The 11,972-nt window shown below is 50.4% G+C and overlaps 1 long non-coding RNA gene across 4 annotated transcripts in view; it reads right to left on the bottom strand.

Annotated features, from left to right (window-relative positions):
* Positions 1–1,304: 1,304 nt before the first annotated feature.
* The window catches only part of LOC149121756 (uncharacterized), a 20,659-nt gene continuing 9,991 nt past the window's right edge, over positions 1,305–11,972 (bottom strand). For 2 of the 4 annotated variants that reach the window (XR_016222568.1, XR_016222571.1), the window contains exon 3: positions 1,305–1,507. This is a non-coding gene — a long non-coding RNA (uncharacterized LOC149121756). Of the gene's footprint in view, positions 1,508–1,706; positions 1,806–11,680 lie in introns of those variants that run through there. The other 2 variants (XR_016222569.1, XR_016222570.1) reach the window with 2 other exon arrangements.

Here is an 11,972-nt window from a genome sequence, read left to right on the forward strand (position 1 = left end):
TAAGCAGTTGACTCATTCTGTTGATTTTTGGGTCCACAGCGATCCCCAGCATTGGTTGTTGATTCTAACCTGTACTCATGTGTCGCTCCCCCTCTTCGTGGAGGAACGACACAGGACCCTGCGCTGTTCTTTCGTCTGCTCGGCCCTCCCCGGGTTTGCTGCTGGTTCTTCCCGGGTTGGCTACTATCCCTTCCACCTCCGTGGAAGGGCAGTTCCCCCTGGCCACATTCCCCACTTCCGCAGGGGAGCGGCACACCACCGGCCGGCTTTCTCGGGGGCTGCACAGGTGTTCCTTCAGCTAGATGTTCCCCTTAGATGTTCCTGGTGCATGCCGTCTCTCTCCTCCTTTATAGTCCTCCTCTGCCAATCCCAACTCGGCTGCCCACACGCCGAGTACGCTGCTCTCCTCCAATCAGGAGCAAGTCCTACAGTTTATTGGTTGAACTGGAGGCAGCTGTGCAGAAGCTGTTTACTTCTCTCCCAGCGCCATATTGTGGGAGAGCAGATGCATAGAATAAGTCTTAATTCCAGTAACTCAGTCTAGTCCGGATTGCTCCCCACACTCATGGAATTGTAGTACGTGACATTTAGTTATGCCAAATTGCATCCTATAGATACTGGTCCATCATTTCTATTAATGAAATACATATGGTCCCCTGAACAGAGTTCCGTTTATGATGTTTTGACTTTGCAATGGTGCAAAAGGCATATGCATTTGGTAGACACCATGCTTCAAATTCTGGATTTTATCTTCTCAATAAATTACATGAGACAGTCAATGCTTTGTTATAAAATAAGCTTTGCGTTTGAAGATTTGACCCAACTGTGGGCTAATGTAAGTGCTCACAGGTGGACTAGACTGAGTTAGAGAAACTAAATGCATTTTAAACTTAAGATATTTTAAGTTACGATGGGCTTATTAGGATATAAATATCCCCATTATAAATTGAGGAGTTTATGTGTTTAAAAATTCTGAATCTGACTTTTAATTTGTCAGATCTCTATTATCTCTAAATTTCTATTTTTTTCCAAATCATAGAGAGAAATAAACAAGTTTAGAGCTGGGATAAAACTTGCATATCATCCATCTTTGCCTCATTTTGAAAATCAAGATAAGAAGAACTGGACAGATTACATTCCTGAAGTCAGACATGTAGATAGTGGTAATAAACCATGGGTACTCTTTGAGTATAAGTTGTTTTGTTATTTGAAAATTTATCCCACTGTAACATGAGCACACTTTGCTTCATTTTATCCATCAGCCTTCTGTAGGTTTTTTTTTTTTTTAAGTTTTCTTTATTTACTTGAAAGTCAGAGTTACACACAGAGAGAAGGAGAGGCAGAGACAGAGAGAGGTCTTCCATCTGCTGGTTCACTCCCCAGCTGGCTGCAATAGGTGGAGCTGTGCCAATCCGAAGCCAGGAGCTTCTTCCGGATCTCCCATGTGGGTACAGGGGCCCAAAGACTTGGGCCATCTTCCACTGTCTTCCCAGGCCATAGCAGAGAGCTGGATTGGAAGAGGAAGAGCTGGGACTCGAACCGGCACCCATATGGGATGCTGGCACTGCAGACGGTGGCTTTACCCACCAAGCCACAGCACCGGCCCCCTGTAGGTTTTATAAACACGCCCTTTCAGAGTCAGGGCCTGGTCTCAGCCTTTCCCTTCCTGCTGTTCACTGCTTAGGCATCACCTGAGTTTCTCTTACCTGCATCATCCTCTGGCCCCAGGACACTTGCTTTGCTCTGGCCTTCATGGCGATGGTCTTTTATGGGTGAAATCCAACAGCGCCTGCCTCGTGGCTGTCCTATGGACATTGATGCACAAACTATGCGGAATTCTGCCCGACGGCCCACGTGAGCAGCTTGGAAGTATGGAGTCTGTTCATCAGGCTCGATAGGGAAAGAACCGATAGGATGTGGGGACACACACCGTGGTTTGGACGTGTTTCCCAAAATTCATGCATTGGAAACTCAATCCCCAACACAACTGTGTCGGGAGGCAGAGTCTCATAACAGGAGGTTAGGTCATGAGGGCTCTGCCCCCACGAGTGGATTAGCGTCCTGGGAGTGGGAGTGGGTTAGTTTTCCTGTGAGTGGATTTATTGCAAAAGTGAGCTCAGCCCTTTCTTGCTCTCTCCTTCCCTTGCTGTTTCTGCCTCTGCCTGGGATGACACAGCACCAAGGTCTTTGCCATGTGCCAGAGCTGGGCTCTTGGACTTCCCAGCTTCCAGAACCATGAGCCACGTAAGTCCCCATTCCTTATAAAGCATTGCATTATAGTGGCAGGAAATGGACTAAGACAATAGCTGATAGATGGACAGATGGAAACTGATTGACTTTTTTTTAAAGATTTATTTGAAAGACAGAGCTACAGAGAGAGGGAGAGACAGAGAGAGAGGTCTTCCATCTGTTGGTTCACTCCCTAGATGGCCGCAATGGCCGGAGCTTCGCTGATCCGAAGCCAGGAGCCAGGAGCTTCTTCTGGGTCTCCCACACAGGTGCAGGGGCCCAAGGACTTGAGCTATCCTCCACTTCTTTCCCGGGCCACAGCAGAGAGCTGGATCAGAAGAGGGGCAGCCGGGGCTAGAACCGGCACCCATATGGGATGCCGGCGCTTCAGGCCAGGGCTTTAACCAGCTGCACCACAGCGCCGGCCCCATGATTTTACAGTTGACTCATGTGATTGTGGAGGAAAGCAAGCGCCCAAATCTGCAGTGTCAGCAGCTGGAGACCCAGGGAATGCGAGGTGCAGTTCCAGTCTGAAGACTGGCAGGCTGTTATCGACGGAAATGTTCATCTCATCCCAAGCCACCCTTGAAGTTGGCACATAAAAAGAACCATTGCAAGGGGTAGGCACCCTGCAAAATAAAGGCTCGGCCGTGGAGGTATGAGGTATGGGACGCAGGGGAAGCAGCACTCTTGTCTTTCCTTGTGCTCCGCTCCCGGACAGCCCCGGCCGGACTGCCTGAGCTGCAGGAGCTCACACCCTGCTCCATCAGCTGTCATCGCGCTCACACTCAGCGGAGCCCAGCGTGGCACCTCGCCTCGCTCTCCCCGCCTCCCCGGTCTCCTCCTTTCCCTCACCCTCCATTCTCTGGGTTTGCTTCCCCCCACCCCGGCTTTTACCCCAGGCAGGCTTCATTTTTCTAGGACCCTGGTTCCTATATCTTCTTACCAACTAACAAACAAAACCTGATTAAAGTCAGAAGCCCACTGTGCAAAATATGTCACTGCAACTTTCCACTCTTGTAGAATTCCAAGATCCTCCTACTGCGAAGTTTCAATTGATTCTCTCTGACCTGGTCAGAACCTGTTGTAGATTGTGTACTGAGCATCCGTGTCAGGGATTGTTATTACCACTGGTGCATAGACTCTGGACTTGAGCTTCATCACCTTGATTCACAGCATCCAAATCAATCCTCCCTGTCTAGACAAAGCCATTTAACTTCTTTCTAAGTTAGCAACTACACAGTGGTTATTTATTGAACAATTTGTAAGTGCAGGACATGGTGAAGGATATAAAGAACACAAGATTTGATTCTCTCTCTAACTGCTTACATTCTAGAAGCATTTTTGCTTCCTAATCCCTCATCAAATTGAGAAGAGACTTACCCTGTTAGACACAGGAAATGTTTTCATAAAAGTCCTTTGGTCAACATGTTCCAAAACTTAAAAGATTCTGTTCATGTCATTAAAATTCTTGGCCATCATGAGCCAGTAGGTGCCAATCAAGGTTGGAGAGTGGAGAAGAGATGCAGGAGCTGGAGCTAGGGAAAGGCCTTGCCAGGTGTAAGTAACCTTTCCCTCTAGTTCATTGCTGATGTTTGGAGGGACCTTGAAGGGAGCACACCCACAAATATTACAAAAACAGTAAGAAATGCACAATGTTGGCTCTGAAAGAGAGCACCTGGCTTTTAGTGGAAGATTTATAAGTCTAACAGAAACTCGTTTAAGCCAATATCGTGTTTCAACTGCGTTCTGCGAAACACAGGTGGACTTGCAAGATGGAGGAGATATCCGAGGTTAAAATCAGGCTATAGAACTTTCCAGTGTTTTTCTGCTCCCTGGCTACTGTGAGAACAGATAACCCAAGTTAGTTGTGTAATTGGTAGTTGGTGAAAAGGATTCTGTTTTAGATACAAATCTCAGCCATTCTCTACTTTCTACTTTATTCTTATTTCTATCATCATCATCATCATCTATCTGCCTATCTACCTACCCATATAAAGATGAAGGTACACGTTCCTGAAATAAAGGACTGAGCCGAAAACCCTTGTAAGCAATGTAGTTCCTGGATAATAGAGGCATTACCTCAACATATTTCTGAACTGTGAAAAGCTGCTATAAGAGCTAATGTCTTTTTTTAAAAAAAATCCCCTTGTCTTATTACGTCTTTCAATAATTGGCCTTGATGCTTATTCAGGCATAACTCCACTGACTTTCAGTTGATTGAGCTGATTTGACTTGAATAAGGTTGGCTACATATGGCCCCCTTTCTACTCTACCTTCTGATCGCATGATGCCATGTGTCATAATGCTGCAATGATGTGTATTGGCAATCTTATACTGGTGATTAATTGCTGGGAAAGTAATTTATTTATAATTCTACTTGCTTTTGGTGGCCTGATATCACATGTTCTCAGGTACACTGACTCTGAACAGCCCCAAGAAGCTGATTTAATACTCCCATCCCACCCCAAAATGAGCCCAAGTCTTGGGAAACAGTAACATTAACATTTCTTGAGTCCGGTGCCAGGCATGGGGCAACACAGCTGGCATGCACCGCCTCCGAGCCTCTCATCTCCACGGTAGCTCCATGAGGCGGGGGCTAGAGGCAGGTGGCACCGGCTCAGATGGAGACCACTGGAGAGGGCGGCTGCGTTGGCCGAGGTCGCGCTGCTCTCGGGTGACAGACACACTGTGCGGCTCGGAAGCCCGGTAGAAGCCCTTCAATAGTGGCTGCATTTTCCTCCCCTTCTTGTTCTGCCTCCACCTTCTCCCCGTCCTCACCACCCCAGCCACACAAGCCTCTTCTCGTTCTCAGCCTTTCTAACGGCTCCCTAGGCTGAAGCGCTCTGTGCCTGGTCGTCTGCTGCTCGCTGTCGTGCGGCCCCGTCCTTTTCCCAGCACGAGTCACCTCCTCAGGCAGGCTAGCCGGGTAGGCTCCTCCCACTGGATCATCTCTCCTTCCCAGCATTTTTGGCGATCTGTTTTCATCTGCTGGGCAGCAGTATCTTGTTTCTCCACTGTCTCCCACTGGAACGGCAATCCCATGGTGCAGCAGCGCCGTCAGACTGTGGATCACCCCCGCTCTAGCACTGAGGTGACCGCACCTAGAGGCTTGGCCAGCACTGCGGAAGGATCAAGGAGCAGCTCAGTAGCAGTGAGCCTGCCTGTTGGACGCACGCCGGGCAGGTGTGCAGGCTGGGCGGGCTCTCCAGGTGAAAGGCACCAAGGTGCTCAAGGGGACAGGTGTGCTGGGGTTTGAGCAAACATGCGCATGCTTTTGCGGCGCTTGGCTTCTGCCTTGTTCTCTGATTTCTCCTCTGGGCTTACGATGGCTCACCTTGACCTTCTCAAGTATCGTCTGGCCCCATAGCAGACTTCCCCAGGGTCGCGGGAAATGCTGAAATGGACTCTGGTTGTCTCGTGACTGATGGGTACCGGCGTTTGCTTTGCAGGATCACTGTGGACATAGGAAATCCAAGGAGACAGCTAACCACAGGGACTTCAGCACCTTGCAGGCTGGACCGAGGTGGGGGTGTGCCAGAAGGGATGTCTGCTGGCCGCACCTCCTTGAGGGGTGTCATGGCTCATTACCAGCAGTTTGCTCTGAGAGCAGTCACTAGATCCTAATGCTTTGTTTGGAGTAAGCGCACCGACTAGAGAGGATTCATCCACCGTAATTAAGTATGAACCCAGGTATTAGCCAAAGTGCCTTTCCACCGCGCGGCCAGCAACAAGACTGGAAAGACCCCTTTTGTGCACGCACAGGGCCCGCTTGCTCCTGTTCTTGCCACACCGCAGGGCTCCAGTCTCCAACAAACACAGGGCGCATTCACTCAGTTCCCTCCGCAGAGTGCCTTTCCACCGCGCGGCCAGCAACAAGACTGGAAAGACCCCTTTTGTGCACGCACAGGGCCCGCTTGCTCCTGGTTCTTGCCACACCGCAGGGCTCCAGTCTCCAACAAACACAGGGCGCATTCGCTCCGTTCCCTCCGCAGGTGCAGCGTGCATCCTCGCAGCCTTTCAAAGCACCTGACATCCTTTCAAGTTAGCTGCTACAAAGCCAAATGCAAACAGAGCGCTTTCTGAGGCAGCCTGCCAGTCAGCCCTCAATCTGTATGTTCTTCCAGACACTCCTTCTCCTGCCTGATTTATTTCATATTAAAAGGGCTGTCAATCTGTATCACAAGTCCGGGTTGAGAAAGAGTGAGTGATGTGTGCCGAGCAGGTTCCTTGTTGTTGTTTGTTATTGTTAAAAATAATGGTCTCCCTCTCTCCAGCCGCATTCCGACTCGCTCTCTGCCGCTTGCCCAGTCCTTGTTCACCTTGTCTGTGGGGATCCGCACATGAGAGGTGTGAATCCCACGGACTAGAAGCATTTCCATTAGAAGCGTTTTCTGTGAGGCTGCAGCAGCCCCCCCCCCCTTTTTATTATCCATCAAATGTATCTCTTTTTACCATCTGATGGCTTGGCAACAGGACCATTCCTCTTCCAAACAAATGTGCCTGCAACCTGGCAGGATACTCCGCGTGCAGAGGCTTTGCGCTGGCGCATGCGAGTGAGGCATTCTGGGGGCTTCATTAAGGCTCGGCGCTAACGAGGCAGGCAATGGGCCCCGGTAGGGTCACTCTGTCATACCAGCTGCATTATTGCTTGTGCGAGTGTATTGGTTATTGCCTTCTCCTGTCGTTTAGGCCAGGTTTCCTGCCTTTTTACCCTGCAATTTGGGGAACTGTGCCATCCTTCTGTGTCCCTAATTTCTCACACTTGCGGAGGGGCCTGGTGCCAAGGTGAGGGACCAATCAGTGCCCTGTTTGCTTGCAGTACCGAAACTCCCAGATTCCGAGGCACCCAGAGCCAGACTCTCTGAACACAGGGTCTAATCTTTTTTTTTTTTTTTTTTTTTTTGACAGGCAGAGTGGACAAGAGAGACAGAGAGAAGGGTCTTCCTTTTCCGTTGGTTCACCCCCCAATGGCCGCTGCGGCCGGCGCACCGTGCTGATCCGAAACCAGGAGCCAGGTGATTCCTCCTGGTCTCCCATGCGGATGCAGGACTCAAGCACTTGGGCCATCCTCCACTGCCTTCCCGGGCCACAGCAGAGAGCTGGCCTGGAAGAGGAGCAACTGGGACAGAATCCGGTGCCCCGACCAGGACTAGAACCCTGGGTGCCGGCGCCGCAGGCAGAGGATTAGCCTAGTGAGCCATGGCGCTGGCCAAGAATCTGCATGTTAAGTAACCACTTGCTGTGTGATACTCAGGGAAAAGGTTTGTGGGGTGGGGTGGCTCGATGGTTGTTGATGAGGGGAGGCTGGGAGCTGACAGGAGGCCCCAGACTTATTTTTTTTTTAAGATTTGTTTATTTATTTGAAAGGCAGTGTTACAAAGAGGCGGGGGTGGGGAGAGAGAAAGAGAGAGAGAGAGAGAGGTTTTCTATCTGCTAGTTCACTCCTCAGATGGCTGCAATGGCCAGAGCTGCACCGATCCAGAGCCAGGAGCTTCCTCTTGGTCTCCCATGCAGGTACAGGGACCCAAGCACTTGGGCCATCTTCCACTGCTTTCCCAGGGCATAGCAGAGAGCTGGATCAGAAGTGGAGCAGCTCGGACTTGAACTGACGCCCACATGGGATGGTGGCACTGCAGGCAGCAGCTTTACCAATTATGCCACAGTGCCACTCGCTCCAGTCCACCCCTCTGCTCCCAGACTCTTTTTTTAAAAATTTATTTTATAGTCAGAGAGACACACACTTACAGAGAGCAGTCTTTCATTTGCTGGTTCACTTTCTTTCTTTTGTTTCTAGACATTTTATTTATTTACTTATTTATTTGAGAGGTAGAGTTATAGACAGTGAGAAGGAGAGACAGAGAGAAAGGTCTTCCATCCACTGGTTTACTTCCCAAATGCTCACAATGGCCAGAGCTGAACCAATCCAAAGCCAGGATACAGGAGCTTCTTCTGTGTCTCCCACGCGTGTGCAAGGGCCATCTTCTACTGCTTTCCCAGGCCATAGCAGAGAGTTGGATCGGAAGAGGAGCAGCCAGGACTAGAACCAGTGCCATAGGGAATGCAGGCAGAGATTAACCTACTGTGCCACAGCGCCAGCCTCTGGTTCAGTTTCCAAATGCCTGCAGCAGCAAGGACTGGGCCAGGCCAAAGCCAGGAGACTCAAGCTCAGTCTGGGTCTCCCATGTGGGTGGCAGGGATCCAGCTACTTGAGCCATTAGCTGCTGCCTCCCATGGCGCACATTAGCAGGAAGATGGAACTGGAAGCAGAGCCAAGGCTCAAACCCAGGTACTCTGAGATGAGATGTGGATGTCCCAAGTGGCACCCCAACCCTAACCACTCTGCCAAATGCCCAGCCTGGGAGGCCACAGACTCTGCCCCTTGTCCCTGGCTCCCTCCAGGCCCCTCCCTTGTTCAATTTTCTCTCCCCCCCCCCCCCCTTTTGGCTCTGTGACCAAGGAGTAGTTCAGAGAAGACCACAATCCCTTAGGAGAAAAGCCCAGACCAGAAATAGCATTCACACTGCTTTCTCCTTGCAAACAAAAAAAAAATTGGCTGCATCATCAAATTTGTGGTGAAGAGACAGGGGAGACAAAGGAAGAAGAGAAACATTACAGAATAAGACAAATATGCAAACTATAGCTCAGTGACAAAGCCCGCCTGAGGCTGGAGGGAATGTTGTCCCCAAGGAAGCAACAGTCAGCTCAGCTGAGGTCGGGGCCAGGGAGGGCTGGATGTGGGCGGCGCTGCAGTGGGAGGGGCTGTCTATGGCTGCCCGGAGTTCCCTTGTGCAAGCCTCGATCCTCAAACAGCACTGTCTGCAGATGGCCCCCGGACAGGATGGGCAGACCTGTGAGGACCCAGCAGAACGTGGGGGAAACCGTGTGGAAAACCTACAGTAAAATCAGTTCTGTCAAAAACGCACGCAATGGGACAGGCATCTTGAGCAACAGTGAAGCCATTGGTGGGCACGCCCACCCCTTGCACTGGGAGGCGTGGCTTCCTTCAGGTTTCGGCTCTGCTTCTGTTCCAGCTTCCTGTAACGCATTCTAGGAGAGCAGGTGACGGCTCAACTGGTTGGTTGGCCCCTGCACTGATGTGGGAGAACTGGATGGAGCTCCAGGCTCCTGGCTTCAGCCTGGCTCAGCCCTGGCAATTGTAGGTGTCTGAGGAGTGAACCGGTGGATGGGAAATCTATCAGCATGCCTGGCTCTCTGTGTGCTCTGTTTGCGTATGGCTCTGTCTGCCTTTCAAAGACATATGATAAAAACTCAAAACTCATTGTTTCCTTAGCATTCTCCTAACCTCTGTGCTTGGCGGTTATTTGTTTCTATTGCATCAGCATGGTAGAAATGGCAGCAATGGTGGGCTGCTGTGTGACTTCCCCCAGTTGTACCATTGGTGACGTCACCCTGGTAGCAGTGGAGTCACCATGGAAATCAGCAACAGCTGCAAACCAGCTCTTGGTTTGGTCTTGTGTTGACTCTCGAGACTTGCTCAAGTGATGGCAAAAATGTTAATAATGCAGATGAAGCTCAAAAACACGTCCTGTCTGTAGCTGTTACACTGTGAATGGCCCCCAAATCTGAGAAAATATTGTTTGCGGTATTTGAAAACTCTTATCTGGCTCAGCAAAGCTGTCGCTCATGTCATTGATGAACGAACATGGCTCGGAAACATGCCTTCAAAATTTTCCTTTTAGTTCTACTCATTAATGCAAATGAAAACACCAACCATGAGTCATGTCAGAACCATCCCTGCTGTCACTGGCAAACTGAGGGTGAGTATGGCTACAAGAGCTTGTCAAAAATCAGCAAGAGCTGTCCGAGAGAATCAGTTGACCATGTGGAATTGAAATGAAAGAGTTCTGCTGTTTTCACTTGTGAATTGTGTGCTACGCATCTGGCAAGTCAGTAGAACTCACAGTAGACTCACGTGCACAGAAGTGTAGGGCTTGCCCGTGCACACAGTTTCTCCCTCCCACCCCACCCCAGGCTGATTGGGAAACATTTGTGAGCACAGCCCAGCCTTGGTCACACTGACAGATGTAAAGGACTTGGCAATCCCAAGTAGGGAGTAAACTTGCTCAACGTCTTGTGTGACCTACAGGATGATGGGCTCCTGTGTAGGGGGTCAGTTTGTCCCCAGAGACCCATGTATTAAAGGCTTGGTCCCAGGGTGGAGCTACTGGAAGGCGGAGCCTCTAGGAGGTGGGGCCTGGTAGAAGGTCCCTGGGTAACTGGGGGTGAGCTCCTAGGAATGTAGTTCTCATGTGACTTCTGAACACTCAGCCCAGGGCTCTTATAAAACTCGAGTTTAGGCAAGGTAATTTTCCTTCTCCTTCCTGGCTCAAGATGTGACTACTCACTCCAGTATATGTTCCTGCCATTGTCATCCACTGCCCTCATCAGATGCCAAACCAGTCGGGCACCTGCTCTTGAACTCCAAAACTGTGAGCTACACAGACCTCTCTTCCTTCTCAGGTTCTTTGTTGGAGTGGCGAGGAGCTGGCTGATCGGGAGCCCATGTCTGCTTCAATCCTTCATTTGCTACATTGCCCAGCACAGAGTGTGTATTCAGTAAGTGCTCACAAATGCCAAGCGAATAGCATATCACAATATGACCATGTCAAGCCATGGTTACTTACATAAAACACCCCAGGCAAGAGCAAAACACAGGATGATTAGGAAATGGAGCAAAAATGTATATTTCGTGTTTCATTCTAATTTGAGACTAGCGATGAGGACAAATTTGCTGTTTTATTTTCAAGGATTTCTCGGAGATTCTGCATTTGGGATGACAGCTGAGCTTGGCTCTCCACGCCTTGGCCATGTTTTCTATTAGTGGCGCGGTCTTCAACAGCTGCCCAGCACTAGGTGTGCAGCACTCACGCGTCGGGCCATGGTGAAGAGTGTGGCTGGAATGCCGTGGAGGGGGAAGCAAAGGTGAGGAGAGGGTGAAGCCCTGCTGATTGTCTCACTAGATTACGCTCTTGCTGGGTGCTGGCAACTAGGCTACTCACTGGATGAACAGTACTCCATTTATACCTCTCTGCCAGCCTTGTGAGGCCCGATTACCAATCCCACTTTATTGAGGCCTTGGGGCCAGCACTGTGATGCAGTGGGTTAAGCCCCTGTCTGCAATGCCAGCATCCGTTTGAGTCCTGGCCGCTTCACTGCTGATGTGCCTGGGACAGCAACATAAGATGGCCCAAGCGCTTGAGTCCGTGCACCCACAAGGGAGACTCTGATGGAGTTCTGGTTTTCTGGCTTCAGCCTGGCCCACCCCTGGCCATTGTGGCCATTTGGGGAGTGAACCAGCGCATGGAAGACCCATTTCTCCCTCTCTTTGTAATTCTGCAAAAGAAAGGAAGGAAGGAAGGAAGGGAGGGAGGGAGGAAGGGAGGGAGGGAGGGAGGAAGGGAGGGAGGGAGGGAGGGAGGGAGGGAGGGAGGAAGGAAGGAAGGAAGGAAGGAAGGAAGGAAGGAAGGAAGGAAGGAAGAAATTTAAAAAAATAAAAGGGAAAATTGAGGCCAAGAGAAGTTAAACAAGCAGACGAGCCTGTAGCAGAGCTGGCCGTGCCCACCAGGCTGCCTCCCTGCTGACAAGGGGTTTGCCAGTAACGCCGGGCTCTCTTTTCCCATTCTGATGCACATGTCTTCTGCAAGAGGACACTTGGGCTTTTTCATTTTTCCCCTCTTGTAGCTGCGTGAGTCAGCAGCAGGCACATCGGGAACTTTCTG

Source organism: Oryctolagus cuniculus, chromosome 16, assembly GCF_051225735.1.
Source record: "Oryctolagus cuniculus isolate XC-2025 breed Fujian yellow rabbit chromosome 16, ASM5122573v1, whole genome shotgun sequence".
In the NCBI taxonomy this organism is placed as follows: domain Eukaryota; kingdom Metazoa; phylum Chordata; class Mammalia; order Lagomorpha; family Leporidae; genus Oryctolagus; species Oryctolagus cuniculus.